This window comes from Rhinoderma darwinii, chromosome 5, assembly GCF_050947455.1.
Source record: "Rhinoderma darwinii isolate aRhiDar2 chromosome 5, aRhiDar2.hap1, whole genome shotgun sequence".
In the NCBI taxonomy this organism is placed as follows: domain Eukaryota; kingdom Metazoa; phylum Chordata; class Amphibia; order Anura; family Rhinodermatidae; genus Rhinoderma; species Rhinoderma darwinii.
Genome location: NC_134691.1, coordinates 190,734,727 through 190,752,602, shown reverse-complemented (window position 1 = coordinate 190,752,602; position 17,876 = coordinate 190,734,727).

Here is a 17,876-nt window from a genome sequence, read left to right as displayed (position 1 = left end):
GCCCAGCTACAGCTCCTGCTATTTTTGATCCTGCTCCATACCGACCCTGGCTTACCGACTACTCTTCTGCTTTTTGTTTTGTACCTCGCACACTCCTGGCTTGACTCGGCTCGTTCACCACTCTGGTTGCTCACGGTGTTGCCGTGGGCAACGGCCCCTTTTCCTTGCTTGTGTTCCTTGTATGTTTGTCGTGTTTGTCGTGCACTTACTGAGCGCAGGGACCGCCGCCCAGTTGTACCCCGTCGCCTAGGGCGGGTCGTTGCAAGTAGGCAGGGACAGAGTGGCGGGTAGATTAGGGCTCACTTGTCCGTCTCCCTACCCCCCGCCGTTACAGGTGTTCATGAAAGGACACCACGAAGAAAGCTGCTTTGGTCCAAAAAACAACAACATTGCAGCCCATCTGACAGTGGCTGAAGACCACCTGAATGTTCCACAATGTTTCTAGGGAAATGTTTTATTAATAGATGAGACAAAAGTGGAATTTTTTATCACAAAGGCACAATGCTATGTTTGGAGGAAAAGGAACACTGCACACCAACACCCAAACCTCATTCCAATTGTGAAGAATGGTGGAGGAAGCATTATGGTTTGGGGCTTCTTTGCTACCTCAGGAGCTGGATACCTTGCGATCATTGAGGGAACAATGAATTCAAAGGTTTAACAAAACATTTCACAAAAGAATGAAAGGTTAGCAGTCTAGGACCTCAAGCTGAAGAGACGTTCGGTGGTGCAACAAGACAATGACCAATAGCTCACAAGTAAATGTGTTTTGGAATGAAGTTAGAGTCCTAACCTTAACCCTATCAGGACACTGTGGCATGACCTGTAGGGGATTGTGCACCCAACGACTCCCAGAAAAATTGGTGAACTAAAACACATTTGCAGGGAGTAATGGTCCAAAATTGCTCCTAAGTGCAAATCTTATTTGAAGCTACAGAAAATGTTGGTGGTACAAATTATTGTTAAATTAAATTTAATTAATTAAATTCAAGGGTTCACTTACTTTTTCTCAGTGCACTATGGATTTTTACAAAATGTGCTCAATAAAAAGCACAAATAGTAAAACTGTTTGTGTGTTATTAGTTTAGTTAAATTGTGTTAGTCTCTAATTGTCACTACATTCAGACCACATTTTAGTAGTAATCGATGTAGAAATCCAGGTAGTTCTAAAGAGTTCACTCTTTCTTGCAACTATATTCAAAGGTGACCAAAAAATAACGAGAGACATTTTTGGATACTATGTATAAATGTTTGCAAATTGGTTATATTCTGTATTAACCCGTTAGTGACCGGCCCATAGTCTTTTTACGTCGGTCACTAACGGGCCTTATTCCGATGCCATAGACTTTTTATGTTGCGGCATCGGAATAAGTAAACAGAGCAGGGAGCTGTCAAATCTCCCTGCACTCAGCTGCCAGAGGCAGCTGAGGGCTGGGGGCATCCCTGCTCTGCCGGGTGAGATCGATATCAGTATCGATCTCACCCGTTTAACCCCTCAGATGCGGTGCTCAATAGCGAGCACCGCATCTGAGTGGTTTTGGAGAGAGGGAGGGTGCTCCCTCTCATCCCACCAGCACCCGGCGATAAGATCGCCGAGTGTCTGTGTCTCCCATGGCAGCCGGGGGCCTAATAAAGGCCCCCAGGTCTGCCTGTGGTGAATGCCTGCTAGATCATGCCGCAGGCATGACCTAGCAGATGCCTGTCCGTGTTAAACGAACAGGCAGTAATACACTGCAATACAAAAGTATTGCAGTGTATTATAATAGCGATCGGAGGATTGCATAGTGAAGTCCCCTAGTGGGACTAGTAAAAAATGAAAAAAAAAAAGTTTAATAAAGTTAATGAAAGTAAATGTGAAAAAAAAAATGAAAAATCCACTTTTTCCCCTTACAAACTGCTTTACTATTATAAAACCAAAATAAAGTTAAAAAGTTAAACATATTTGGTATCGCCGCGTCCGTAATGACCCCGACTATAAAGCTATTACATTACTTAACCCGCACGGTGAACGCCGTAAAAAATGTAATAAAAAACAACGGAAAAATTGCTGTTTTCTGTGAATCCTGACTTTAAAAAAATGTGATTAAAAAGTGATCAAAAAGTCGCATCTACTCCAAAATGGTACCAATAAAAACTAAAAGTCTTCCCGCAAAAAAAAAGCCCTCATACAACTGCATCGGCGAAAAAATAAAAACGTTACGGCTCTTCAAACATGGAGACACAAAAACAAATAATTTTGAAATAAAAGAGTTTTTACTGTTTAAAAGTAGTAAAACATACAAAAACTATACAAATTTGGTATCGTTGCAAACAACCCGCTGAATAAACTTATTGTGTTATTTATACCACACGGTAAACGGCGTAGATTTAGGACGCAAAAAAGAGTGGCGAAATTTCAGATTTTTTTCTATCCCCCCCCCCCAAAAAAAGTTCATAAAAGTTAATCAATAAATAATATGTACCTCAAAATGGTGTTATTAAAAAATACAACTTGTCCCGCAAAAAACAAGACCTTATACAGCTCTGTCGACGCAAAAATAAAAAAGTTATAGCTCTTGGAATGCGACAATGGAAAAACGTAAAAAATAGCCTGGTCATTAAAGAGGCTCTGTCACCAGATTTTCAAACCCCCTATCTCCTATTGCAGCAGATCGGCGCTGCAATGTAGATAACAGTAACGTTGTTTTTTTTTAAAAAAAACGAGCATTTTTGGCCAAGTTATGACCATTTTTATATTTATGCAAATGAGCCTTTCTTATGTACAACTGGGCGTGTTTAAAGTTATGTCCAACTGTGCGTGTATTGTGTATGTACATCTGGGCGTTTTTAGTTGTTTTACTAGCTGGGCGTTGTGAATAGAAGTGTATGATGCTGACGAATCAGCATCATCCACTTCTCTTCGTTACCACCCAGCTTCTGGCAGGGCACAGACACACAGCGTGTCCTCGCGAGATCACGCTGTGACGTCACTCACTTCCTCCCACAGGAACTTCATCTCGTCGGATGAGCGAGGACACGCCTTCTAATACACAGAAAGACATAAATGTCACCAGTTAATTTGCAATCTGCAATTTCAGTAAACATAATTCTTAAGCTTAATTCACACGAACGTGTCCGTTTTGCGCGCGTAAAAAACGCAGCGTTTTGCGCGCATTGCAGTTCCGCGTGATGTTTACAAAATGAAATGAAGGAGGTGGTGTTCTTTTTCCCATAATTTCTTGAGCAACTGTTGCGTGAATCACGCACAGCACACGGATGTGCGTCCATGTGCTGTCCGTGATTTTCACGCACCCATTGACTTCAATGGGTGCGTGATGCACTAAAAACGCTCAAGTATAGGACTTGCAGTGAGTTTCATGCAACGGACACACACGGAATGTCTGGATGGCCCCATTGACTTGCATAGGTCCGTGCGACGTGCGTGATTTTCACGCGGGTATCACGGACGTGAAATACGCTCGTGTAAATAAGGCCTTAATATCAACTGCAGTTCAAATATTAAATCATCAAAAAAGAAAAAGAGCAAGAAAAACCACAAGAATAACATCATTTTCAGATATATTTCAAATCTGCCCTAAACTTCTTCCAGTGCGGATTATCATTAATCTTCTTAGCATATCGCTGGAAGTAAAAGTCTGTGGAACTTGCACAACCCGAAAAAGAGAACTCTTTTTGACTTTACTTTAAAAAAATAAATAAGAATTTTTACAAATATATCAGGTAAAGGCAATAAAAGTTTTAATCCCTTAACCCAGTCCTGCCATCAGGGCAGTACCACTGCCCCCCATCACTGTCCACTGCAGCTGCCACTGCTCATAGTTAATTTGGGAAAAGGAACGGGCCCAATTAAATTGCAGGGCTAAACTATTAACACCCTTCTTCAAAATAACTAATGCTCGAGCCCTTCTTCACAGTACTCACACTGGCTAGCGTCACGATGTTATGTGCGATGGCGCATACAACGTACTCACTCTTGGTCATGACGTTGTATGTGCCGCTGCACACATTATACTGACTCTGGCCAGTGTCAGTCTTGTGAAGCATGGCCCCAGTTCCTGAGGAGATGAGGAACAGAAAGGAGAGGAGGCGCTCGAGAGGAAAGAATATCTGGGAACAGTAAGTACATAGGGGTCTGAATTTTTTTTTCGGGTCTGTCTGGTCTGGAGTGTAAAAAATTAGGGGTCAGGTTTGAATTTTAAATTAATTAATATAAGGGTCTGGTCTGGGGTCTGAATTAATGCAGAGGTTTTTATTGGAGGTGTAAATTAATTTAGCTATCTGGTCTGGTGTCTGAATTTTAGGGAAGAAATTAATTTGACCCTTAAGAAATAATCATTTAGGGGTCTTATCAGGGTCTGATTATAGGTGTAAATTAATTTAGGGTTCTGAATTAGTTTAGGAACCTGTCTGGTAGTGTGCGACGTGAGAGGAGGCAGAAACGTTGTCAGACGTGCCACATCAATGGAAGATTGTAAAGTCCGTAGGAGCAAGAGGCAGTGGCCAGAAGTTCATCTTGGTGAGTGACTCTGGAGATGAGGCACACAAAGGAGAAGAGGGGCCCGAGAGGCAGGAATATCTGGGAGCAGTAAGTACATAGGGGTCTGAATTATTTTTTTTGTTTGTCTGGTCTTGGGCGTAAATTAATTTGGGGGTCTAATTGGGAGTGTAAATTAAATTAGGGGTCTGGGTCTGAATTTAGGGGTCAGGTGTGGATTTTGAATTAATTTAGGAGTCTGGTCTGGGGTCTGAATTAATGTAGCAGTTTGATTGAGGGTGTAAATTAAGTTAGGGATCTGGTCTGGTGTCTGAATTAATTTAGGGATCTGGTCTGGTGTCTGAATTAATTTAGGGATCTGGTCTGGTGTCTGAATTAATTTAGCTGGCTCGTTGGCTTGTCTATTATAATCCATACTCGGGAACCAGGATAGTTTCTAAGACCCACAAACAAGCTGCAGCTGAATGTGGCTGCAGTAAAGGCCTGGCAAAGCATATCGAGTGAGGAAACTCAGCATTTGGTGATGTCTATGGATGGTTTTCATCCAAGTGTTAAAAATAATCTTTATCTTTATTATTATGTTAGTTTGTCCAATTACTTTTTAGGTTGTGAAAATGGAGGGTCTTGTGTGAAAGCGTCTGCGTTATGTAACAGCGCAAGTGAGGTTACATAAATAGAATTATGATATGTCCCAAAATTATATTATACCTCCTGGGATTTTTTTCCTAATATTTGTTGCTCCTAGATTTTAGAACCGCTGTGCCTCATGCATAAAAATGAAACCTAATCCTTTGACATTTTAAAAATGCTGTTAATCATAGGCATCTGTGACTGTTGTTGGGACCTGATCTGTGCAGATGTTGCAAAGTATTTCACTAGTGAAGTTGGATTTCCATGTATGCTTCATAAAAAAACATAAAAGATCTGATGACATTCATATTCATAGCATTAGAAACTTTATTAACGAGATGATTTTTAATTTAACACATTAATTTGTAATACTTTATAGGATGAAACACCTTTCTCTTTTGTAAGGTCTTTCCGCCAAAGCAGTACGGTATATACTGTATATATGTATGTACTGTATGGAATGTATGCAATCTTGTGTTCTCAGCTGGTGCAGTATACTTCTAGTAACAAAAGAATGTCTTCAATTTAGACAGATTCAAGTTCAGATATCAGAATCTGCACGTTCTGCTTTGACACCCATTGCTCTATTTTATCTTTGGCATGCCCATTTGTCAAGTGAACAAATGTGTTGGTGTGGATGATACATCTGTTATGTAATTGTTCATATTTTACATGACATCATCTGAAAACAGAAAATTCATCTTGTACTTGGTGACAAATGGTTCTTTCACTACAGATTTTTTCTGCCTTGTGTCCAAGGTTTTCACTCTAATCAAATTGGCACTATAAACTCCAGATAAGTTTATTTTACATCTAGCTGATATATAAAAAAAGAAGTATCTCAAAGGAGAAACATTCAGTACTTTATACGTAGCCAATTAGTAGGTAATCAGCTATTCATGTTTGAATAAATATTTCTGCCAGAACCCAGCCATTAAATAAATACCAAAAAACATCTTTAACCCCTTAACGGCCAGGCCTATTTTGGCCTTAATGACCAATCATTCTTTTTCATTTTTTCCTCCCCGCCGTCCAAGAGTGAGATCTTTCTTATTATTATTTAGACATTGCCATATTTTTAATTGCACCATTTTTGGATGTATATATTATATTGATTATCTTTTCTAAAACAATTTTTTGTAAAGGAATTGAAAAAGAAAATGCTATTCCAGCATTATTTTACGCGTTTCAAATTCAAGACATTGACTTTGCGGTGTGAATAACATGTTAACTTTATTCTATGGGTCAGTACGATTATGGCGATACCAAATATGTATAGTTTTGTTTTTTTTAATAAACAGATTTTAATTGATCCAGTATACATCTAATCATTACATACAGCAATGAAACATTGCAAACAAAACATTGGGATAAGGATCACATTTTTTTACAGAAAAACAAAAAAGAAACATACAAACAAACAAAACTCCCGATCCAGACACGGCAAATTGACCACATATTCGACTAAGGTAATCATAAGAGTATGTCGGAGTAAGTAGAGTCAGTCCATTGATCCCATAAGGAAGTACGAGCGTAGGACCCTTGAATAGAGGCTAAAGCGCGTTCCATAACACAATTATTGTTAACATATAAAATCACTTCACTCATACTAAGCACTTTTGTAGATTTCCAGTATTTTGCAATCAATATTTTTGCAGACAGCAATACATGAAAAAGTAAGTTTCTGGCACCCGGAGAGAAATCCACCAATCCCACATGCAGTAGGGCTAGAGCAGGGGCGAGCTGAATGTCAACCCCTAAAAGAGATCGTAAGAAATCTTCTACTTGCTGCCAAAAGCTAGACAATACTGTACACTCCCAGAAAATATGGAGGATGGTACCCTTAGAAGTGAGGCACCTCCATCACCTATCTGATGATGTTGGATATATTCGCGAAAAACGACTAGGAGTGTAATACCACCTATACATTATTTTCCTAGACGCTTCCAAATGTGTAGTGCACTTAGAGAGAGAGGAAGCTAGATTGAAAGTGGCTTCCCAATCCTGCATACTTATAGGGATTCCCAAATCTCTCTCCCAATGCCCCAGACAAGGAAATTACTCCCGGAGCAAACCCTCACACAATACCTTATACATTTTTGATATCCCTTTGCATGTTTTATCCAGATTAGTGAATGACAATTCAAAAGGCGTTTTAGGGGAATCAATCAGTGGAGGCAATGTACTCAACAAATGACGTATTCTAAGGGATTTAGAGAAGTCCCTACGGGGTATGTTGTACTTCAGACATATATCATTAAATGCCATTAGATAAGTTCGCTCCATAATGTCAGAAATACACTCAATGCCGGACAACAGCCAATTTTGGATATCAATATCAGGTATCAGAAGCGGAAGCAGTCGAAGAGGAAGATCAGAAAATCTCACCGGGATTATAGGGTGAATAACAGTAAATTTTTTCCAGACCTGGAGCCCTGCATCAATCGTTAAAAAATAAGATTTAGATATTTTAGCACCAGTGGACAATAGCCACATGCGCGCTTCTACAGAAGATCCATCAAGTAATTCCTTTTCCATAGAAATCCAATGTTTCATAGGAACTTTAGTCTTCCACATTCTGGCTTGATCCAAAATTGCTGCATAATAATAATGAGCCAAGTTCGGGAGACCCAAACCCCCTTTAACAATTGGCTGGTATAATACCTCCGCAGCTACTGTAGGGCGGGAGTTTTTCCATACATATTTATTAATTATACCTTGGAGTCTTTTAAGATAAGATACCGATAGCAGAATAGGTAAATTTCTAAATAGATATAGTATTTTTGGGAGGATCATCATCTTAACCGCAGAGATTCTCCCTACCCATGATGCCTCATACTTCATGTACTTGGATAAGTCTGCTTCTATCGCAGATACCAATGGTATATAATTATAATTATATAAAAGAGAGGTGGGGTAGGTAAGTTGTATTCCTAAGTATGAGAAAGAGTGCTCAACCCAAACAAACGGAAATTTTTTCTGGAGAGAGTCCAAAAGAAGACGAGAAATATTCATACTCAAAACCATAGACTTAGTAACATTAAGCTTATAATACGAAATTACACTAAAAGCCTCCAATATCTTAGTGACCTCTAATAGAGATGTCTCAGGGTCAGATATAGCAATGAGCACATCATCCGCAAATAAGCCAATTTTATGAGATATATCCCCCACCGTTATCCCACTAATAGCAACAGATGACCTAATGGAAGTAGCCAACGGCTCCATCACCAAGGTAAAGATGAGTGGAGATAAAGGACACCCTTGTCGAGTCCTATTGGTTATGTTAAAAATGTTTGATGTACATCCAGAGGTAAATACCAATGCAGAGGGAGAAGAATATAGGGCCATTATACTATGATGCGCCATACCATCAATTCCAAATGCCTCCAGAAGTAACCGCAAATATCCCCAATGGCCCGATCGAAGGCCTTCTCCGCGTCCAAGGAAAGAAGCAGAGAAGGCATCCGATCTCGCTCCACCAGGCCCAACAAGTCCACAAAACGCCTTGTGCTATCAGATGAGAACCTCCCCTTTACAAACCCCACCTGATCCTGATGTATCAAATCAGGCAAAATGCTGGCTAGGCGTTCCGCAATTATTTTAGCAAACGATTTTAAGTCTGTATTCAGCAATGATATAGGTCTGAAGTTACCCGGTTTGTCCGGAGTTTTCCCCGGTTTAGGTAAAACAACTACTGTAGCTTTTAACATTTCAGCAGGGAAATTACCACCTTGCTGTACATCAATAAACAGATTCAATAAATGGGGTAGGAGAAGAGAACCACATTTTTTGTAGTAGTCTGCCGTGAGACCATCGGGGCCAGGAGCCTTATGAGGTTGTATAGGTTTTTAATGTTTTATACTTTTGCACAATCAAAACACTTTTTTTTAAAATTATTTGTTTTTGCATCGCCGCTTTATTTTTTCGTCGATGTAGCCATATATGAGCTTATTTTTTGCGGGACAAGATGTCGTTTTCATTGGTACTATTTTGGAGTACATAGGACTTATTCACGATCTTTCATTTTATTTTTTGGTGGTGGAAGGGAAAAAAAAGGATTTTAGCTGTTGTTTGTTTAATTAATGTGTAACTATATTGTACGGTCGTTACGATAGCGGCGATACCAGATATATATATATATTATTTTTTTTACACTTCTAGTAAATAAAACCACTTTTTATGGGACAAAAAGTGGTTTTATTTTCATTTGTACTGTACTTTTAATTATATATTTTTTTTAGTACCACTAAAGGACTTTACAATGCAATCTTCTGATCACAGATATAAGGCTTTGGTATACTTAGTATATCAAAGCATTATTGCCTGTCAGTGTAATCTATTAGGCCATTCCTCTGGCACAGCCTAATATGCATATAGCCAGGGCAGGCCTGGCGGCTTTTGTTAGGCCTCGGCTCCCCTGTCAAACCATCGGTCGTCGGCGATCCTGGGCCCCCGATGGGTGACAGAGGAAGCCCCCTCTCTGTGTCAAACCATTTAAATGCCGTGGTCGCTATTGAGTGCGGCATTTAATGGACTAAATGGCTAGGATTGGAGCGTTCTCCAAACCTAGCAATTGCAGCAGAAACACAGCTGTCAGTTACAGCCGTCGTCCCGCAGTGATCGTGTGGCACATGATCACAATCACGTATATGCACTGCAGAATGCGCGAATGGTTGCATTTCAATGCTGTGCATGGACGTGATTATGTGCCATGGGGTTAAAGGAATAGGTCATAATTGTCAGATCACTGAGAGTCCCACCGCTTGGACCCCCACTGATCATGAGAACTGGGGTCATCACACCCAGATTCTCCTCACTGCACCCGCTGCTCCATTCTACTGATGGAAAAAAACGAGTGCTGTACTTGGCTGTTTCCGTCATTCGCACAGACGTTGAATGGAGTGGCAGTGCACATGCTCAATCGCTGCTCCATTCACAGTTCTCACTGCAGCCAAACAGTGAGGAGGAAAAAGGGGTTCAGGATCATCCAATATTCCATCTTATTTATAAATAACTAACTTTATTAAAATACTATGACTTACCAATATTAAAAACTTCCCCGCTGTGGCCCACTGGTAAAATCCTGTCGCTGCATGTTAACGATGTACATGTACAGCACTGGTGCCATTGGATAATGCAGTCACTTACTATAGTAAGGTCATTTGACCAGTTTACCGGTATAAGCAATAGATATAGGTTTTACCAGAGGGGAACAGCGGTCATTTCATTTTATAAAAGCTATTCATTTAAATATTAAATGAAAAAGGGAGCTCTAATCCTTGGTAGTAATATATATTGAGTCTGTAGATTATCCACCTTCCTCCAAATACCTATTAGAAATCAGTGGCGCTTCAGAAGTAGCTATGTACTCTGTTAAAGAGTAATTCCCACATTAGACATTTATGGCATATCTGCAGAATATGCCATAAATGTCTGATAGATTCAGGTCCCAGCTTTAAGACCCACAACTATATCTAGAACGGAAGCAACGCGACCCCTTCTCATCTGGTGATGCAGCCACTAGCCGCAGCATTTAGGTGAAGAATGAAAGGAGAGGTAGCCTGCGCATGTGCGTAGCTCTCTCCATTAATTCCTATGGGAGTAACTGAAGAAGCCGGCGGCCCTACCTGAGCGTACCTGGAAGCCATTCCATGGCTAGCATACTCCTAACTTGGGTGACAGCACAGGAGTAGTGATGCAGAGTAGCACAGCGTAGCAAGAACAGAATTGAGCAGTAATGAGGAACTTCTCAGAAATGTAATGTTTCCCAGATCGAGGTCCTCAGGATGGTCCCCAATAGACACTGCAAATGACGGGTATATTCAAAGTCATGGTCAAACGAAGCAGGGTCATTAACTAGTGGGCAACGTCAGGTCAAGAAATGAGTATTAGGAGCAAGGTCAGGGTTAAGGCCTCAGTATTAGGCCTGAGGTCAGTACATAGATTATCGGATCAAGCAATGTTAAGACAAAGCCGGGTCAAACAGGGAATCACAGGAAATCAACAGGAAAACACCAGGAAACTCACCACCAGAGCTAAGAATACAGCAAGGAATTACAGAAGCGGTTCCCCTTTAAACTTCTAACCTATTCCATTTGCGACTGGACCTTCATCCTGCTGCTTAGCCCTGCACAGTGCAAAGCAGGTTGCCTTGTCAATAGGACGCCACAGCTCTGAACAAGCTGACAAGCCCTTACGCCTCATGCACACGACCGAGTGTGTTGTCCGACTCGGACCATTTTTCACGGACCTGATTCACCAGCTAAAGTGAATGGGTCCGTGAAGACTATCGGGTGCCACTCGGATGCCGTCAAAAACGGCCCGAGTGGCACAATGGTCATGTGCATGAGGCATTAGTCATGCAGACAGAGCACCACAGCAGATCGGAAAAGAGCCCCGACATATCTGCTGCTATGATATCACTAATCTTAAGGCACTTTTACTCCGGCCAATTATTGGGAAAATGAGTGTTCACAAAACGCTTAATCAGCCGATGAAAATGTTCATCGGTTGATTGTATCGTTTAGACAGCATAAAATATGATCGTTCACGGCAGCACATCTCCAAGTGTAAACAGGGAGATGCGCTGCCGACATGATAGAAATGCATGGGGATGAGTGATCGGAGTAACGAGTGCTCGTTCCCACACTATCTCCTTGTGAAAGGAGCAAACAAGCGCTGATCAACGAGCTGTCTCGTTGATCGGCGCTTGTTTACACGGCCTTCGTTGGGCCGTGTAATAGGACCTTTATTCAATTTACCACTCCATATTATGGATGTTAACAAAGAAAATGTTGTAAAGTTGTTGATATTCTGTCCAGCTGTTCCATAGTTATATCTGTTTCTGAGAAAGCTGTGCAAAATCCAACACAACCACCACTATAATTGTCAGTTCACACTGAGTTTTTTTGGCGCTGATTTTGACAAAAACAATTACAGTGGAAGGCAGAGGCGGTTTTTTTCCCAGGTGGCTTTGGCTGCTGATGGAAAAAAAAGCAGCATGCACATCCCACAGATGCTTGATTAGATTGAGATCTGGGGAATTTGGAGGACAAGTCAATATCTTGAACTCTTTGTCATGTTCTTCAAACAATTCCTGAATAATATTTCAGTGTGGCAGTGCACATTATCACGCTGAAAGAGGTCATGCCATTAGAGTATATCGTTGCAATGAAAGGGTATACTTGGTCTGCAACAACGTTTATGTAGGTCGCACATGTCAAAGTAACATCCAGGGCTCAAGGTTTCCCAGCAAAACATTTTCCAGAGCATCACACAGCCGACGACAGCTTACGTTCTTTCCCTAGTGCATCCTGGTGCCATCTCTTTCCCATGTAAACGACGCACCTAGCCATTCACATGATGTAAAAAAAACATGATTCATCATGCCAGGCCACCATCTTCCATTTCTGATGCTCATGTGCTCAATGTAGCCACTTTCTGTGGTGGACAGGGGACAGTATGGTCACTCTAACTAGTCTGCGGTTATACAGACCTAAACACAGCAAGCTGCGATGCACTGTGTGTTCTGACACCTTCCTATTATAGCCAGCATTAACTTTTTTTTTTAGCATTTTGTAAAACAGTAGCTCTTCTGTGGGATCGGACCGGTCCGGCTAGCCTTCATTGCACACTATTGAGCCTTGGGCATCCATGACTCTGACGGCAGTTCACCGGTTGACCTTACTTGGGCCACTTTTGATAGGTAATAACCACAAGACCTGCCATTTTGGAGATGCTCTGATCCGTCATGTAGCCATCACAATTTGGCCTATCAAAGTCACTCAGATTCTTACACTGGCACATTTTCCCTGTTTCCAACTAATCAACTTCAATAACTGACTGTTCACTTGCTGCCTAATGTCTCCGACCTCTTCACAGGTGCCACTGTAATGAGATAATCAATGTTATTCACGTCTTCTGTCAGTGGTTTCAACCCTTTGCTCACATTTGTCAAAACTGTACGTCATGGCCAGCAAGGGGTTGCCCCAATTTGTCGTACAGTTCCCAGAAATTGATGTTGCGGAATCATAAACTCAGCCCGCACAATCAGCTGCGGGTGTAAGCTGTATATTGAAACGGAGAACCCTTCTGTAACGGCCAGGACTGGAGCTAGCTCCGCAACCGGCCAATTAACACCTGAGATATTAAGATCAATATTGGCCCCGGTATCTACATGGTTTGTAGCCCATTGCCCGGACCCCCGGAATCGTGACGAAAGCAAACGTAGGGCAGACAATGGCCTCCAGGTCTGCCATGTACTGCCTATTAGGCCCAGTCAGTTGTAAAACGTTGCACTGCATAAGTAGTGCACTTTATTAAAACAACGATCAGGGGTTTAGGCTTTCAAGTCACCTAGTAGTCCTAAAAAAAAAGCTAAAAAAAGTTAAACATTTTTTATAAAAATATTTAAATAAAACTTTCAACTAATAAAATAAAAAATTGCCTTTTATTCATAATCAAGACCCTTGCTATTGGAATTTTTTTTAATAAACTATCATAATTGATATCGCTATTACCGTAATGACCTCTGAGTTATAAAAAATATATATAGTTATTTTTCCCACAGGAAAACGGCGTAAAAAAATAACAAACTAAAAAACAATGCCAGAATTGCTGTTTTTTGCCTTCCAAAAAATGGAAAAAGAAGTGATCAAAAAGTCGAATGTATCCTAAAATAGTACCAATAAAATCGACATTTCATCCCGCAAAAATAAAGTGCTCACACAGCTCCATCGACGAAAAAAAAAAGTTATGGGTCCCAGAATATTGCAATACAAAAACATGATTTTTAATTTATTTTTTAATTGTTTTATTGTGTAAAAGTAGAAAAACTATATAAATATGGTATTACCATAATTGTACTGACCCACAGAATAAAGTTAACATGTCATTTATACAGCACGATGAACACTGCAAATAACTATAAAACTGTGCTGGTTTTTTTTAATCACCTTTTATCGCCTCTCAAAATACAGAATAAAAAGATAATATAAAAGTCACATGTACCCCAAATTTGCACCAATAAAACGTCAGCTTTTCCTGCTTATAAATGCCCCACATTATAAACTGAAATACCAGTAAAACCCTAAACAAAACTACTACCAAGCAAAATCCACGCTCCAAAAGCCAAATGGCGCTCCTTCCGTTCTGAGCCCTTCAATGTGCCCACGTATGGCATTGCAAAACCCGGGAGAATGCACTTAACAATTTATGGGTTATGTGTCTTCAGTGGCACAAGCTGGAAACAACATATTGCTCACAGAAATTGCATATCAGTGGAAAAATTCCAATTTGTTACCTTGCACCATTTGCAGCGCATTCATCCCTGGAAAACAACTGTGTGGTGAAATTGCTCGATACACTCCATGATAAATACCTTGAAGGGGCAGTTTCCAAAATGGAGTCACTTCTTGGGGGTTTCTTTTACTATTTGACCTCAGAGCCACTACAATTGTGGACCAATGGTGTGTAAATCGCCAAAATTGGCCTCAAATGCGCATGTTGCTCTTTTATTCCTGAGTCCTGTCGTTAGTTTAGCCAAAAGATTAGGGCCACATGTAGGATGTTTCTTAGGCCATGTTCACACAAGGCGGATACGCTGCGTAAAGATACACAGCGTATCAGCCCTGAAACCCGCAGGCCAATGAAATCTACACCAAATTGTGGTGCCGTTTTTTGGGCAGAATCTCCGCTGTGGAAAACAGCGGTTATACATTTTTTTATATTTAAGCCGTTCTCCATAGTCATGGTGACGCGTCCCTCTGTTGTCCGTGCAGCCCGGCCTCCTGGGATGACGTTTCACGTGACTGCTGCAGTCTGTGATTGGCTGCAGCAGTCAATGGAATAAAACGTCACCCAAGGAGGTCGGCCTGGACAGAGAAATATAGAGAATGGGGTATGTATAAACTTTTATTTTTCAGATTTCCGATTTCTGCGGCGGAATCGCAGCTTTCCCGCCACAAAAATCACATTTGCTATTTTTTGAGGATTTTACATCCCTATTGAATTCAATGGTGAAAACCATGCAACAGAAAAGCAGCAATTCCAAAGCATAAATTAACATGCTGCGGATTTTTAAAAAAAGGCACCGCAGGTCAATTTATGAATGTTTTTACAGCTGATTTTTTACGCATGTGGATGAGATTTGTTCAAATCTCATCCACTCTGCTTCTACTGTATTACGCTACAGATTTTCCACAATGAAATCCGTTGCGGAAAATCTGCAGTGTTTACATGCCCTAAAACGAGGAAGCACTGCATAATAATTAGAGAACTGTCTTTTCACAGTGGCACAAGCTTGGATACTGGGGTCAATATGCTCATATTGAACTAAAAAACAAATGCCAAAGGCAAGATAGCCCTATTTACCTTGGAGGCCGCTGCTGATATTAGCGGTCTCTATATTTAGTTTGCTCGTCTTGGTGACAGGCGGCAGATACATGTGCACACCGCAACAATTACTTTTGTTTGTTGGCCCGGTTCAGGCATTGAAAATTGTAACCCTTTATGTTTGGTTTGTCTGTTTGCTGAATTCAGCACAATAAAGATTATTAAACAATTTCTAATGGTAGCTGGGAAATAGGGCTATCTTGCCTTTGGAATTTGTTTCTTAGTTGATTATACCCAGCCTGCCAGCTACCAAGGGTCTAATACATATTTGTTTGCAATATGCTCATATTGGACACTGGGGGGGGGGGTCAATATGCTCACTACACCCCTAGGTGAATTCCTTGAGGGATGTAGTTTCCAAAATTAGGTCACTTCTGGGGATTTGCACTCTTTTGGTCCCTCAAGGGCATTGCAAATGTGACAGGGCAACCAGAAACCAATCCAGCAAAATATGTGCTTCAAAAGACAAATAGCACTCCTTCCCTTCTGAGCCCTGCCGTGTGCCCAAACAGCAGTTTATGACCACATATGGTGTATCGCCGTACTTGGGAGAAATTCCTTTACACATGTTGGGTTGTTTTTTCTTCTTTATTCATAGTGAAAATAATATTATTTTTTTTAGCTAAAAGTATATCTTATTGGAAAAAATAACAATAACATTTTCACGGCCCAATTTTTATATAATCAACAAAAGACCTGTTGAATCAGCATGCTCACTATACACCTAGATAAGTTGTTCAAGAGGTGTAGTTTCCCAAATGGGGTCACTTTCTGGAGGTTTCCACTGTACTGGTACCTCAGGGGCTCTGAAAATGCGACAAGTTGCCCAAAAAACAATACAGAAAAATCTGCTCTTCAAAAGCAAAATGGCGCTCCATCTCTTAAGAGCTCTGCTGTGTGTCCAAACAGCGGTTTATTACCACATATTGGGTATTTCCATACTTGGGAGAAATTGCTTTACAAATGTTTGGATGCTTTTTCTCCTTTATCTTTGTGAAAATCAAAAATCTTGAGCTAAAACTATATCTTTTGGGGAAAAAATTTATTTTTATTTTCACTGCCCAATTGTAATAAAAACTATGAAATACTTGTGGGGTCAAAATAGGACTGCGCAGATACAGATGAATCCACTGGTAGAGCAGGGAGCCATAAAGTCCTCGCTCTACCATTCACTATGTATCGACGGACGCTCACAGCTTGGCGCAGAAAGCCGCGAGGCAGTGATGTCATCGTGCCTGTCGTCTACGCCGAACCACACAGACCAGAGGAGCAGAAGGATCTCCTCCACACGTCATTTGGACCGGGTTAGGTGAGTATGTATTTTATATGGCACTATTGGGGCTGTATGGAGCATTAGACTGTGTGGGGGCAGCTGTGGGGCATTATACTGTGTGAGGGCAGCTGTGAGGCATTATACAGCATGGGGGCAGCTATGGGGATATTAAACTGTGTGGAGGGCCGTTATGGGGGCATTATACTGTGTGGAGGGCAGCTATGGGGGTATTATACTGTGTGGGGCAGCTACGGGGGCATTATACTGTTTGGAGGGCAGTTATAGGTGCATTATACAGTGTGGAGGGCAGCTATGTGGGCATTTTACTGTATGGAGGGCAGCTATAGGGCCATTATATATTGTGGAGGGCAGTTAATGGGGACAATTATACTGTGTGGAGGGCAGCTATAGGGGCAATATACTGTGTCGAGGGCAGCCATATGGGCATTATACTGTGTAGAGGGCAGCTATAAGGGCATTATACTGTGTGGAGGGCAGCTATGGGGGCGTTATACAGTTTGAAGGGCTGCTATGGGGGCATTATATTGTGATGGGGCAGCTATTGGGCATTATACTGTGTGGGTATCAGTATGGGGGCAATATATTGTAAGGGGGCAGTGCCAGGGGGTTTATTATATACAGTAGTATACAGCAGGCTCAGGAGATAAATATTAATTCAATGGAGTAGCATGGAAAAAGGGGGCGTGGTATGCAAAAAGGGTGTGGCTTAAATAATAATTCATTAATCGTAATCAAGGTTACATGTTCAATTAATTGTGATTTTTATTTAGGTCATAATCGTCCAGCCCTAGGTGCTTCTTGCACCCCTAGATACATTTATTTTGGAGTGTAGTTTGCAAAACGTTGTGTTCTTTTTTTGGTGTTTCTTATGTTTTGCCACCTCAAAGCCATTGCAAAGCTATAGTGGTGCCTGGAAATAAATAATAAAATGGAGGAACCAAAATACACAAGGTCCTCCTTCGTTTCTGAGGCCTGTGATAAGTAGCACGCTAGACCCACATGTGGGATATTTCCAAAAACTGCAAAATCAGGGTAATAAATGTTGAGTTGTGTTTCTCTGTT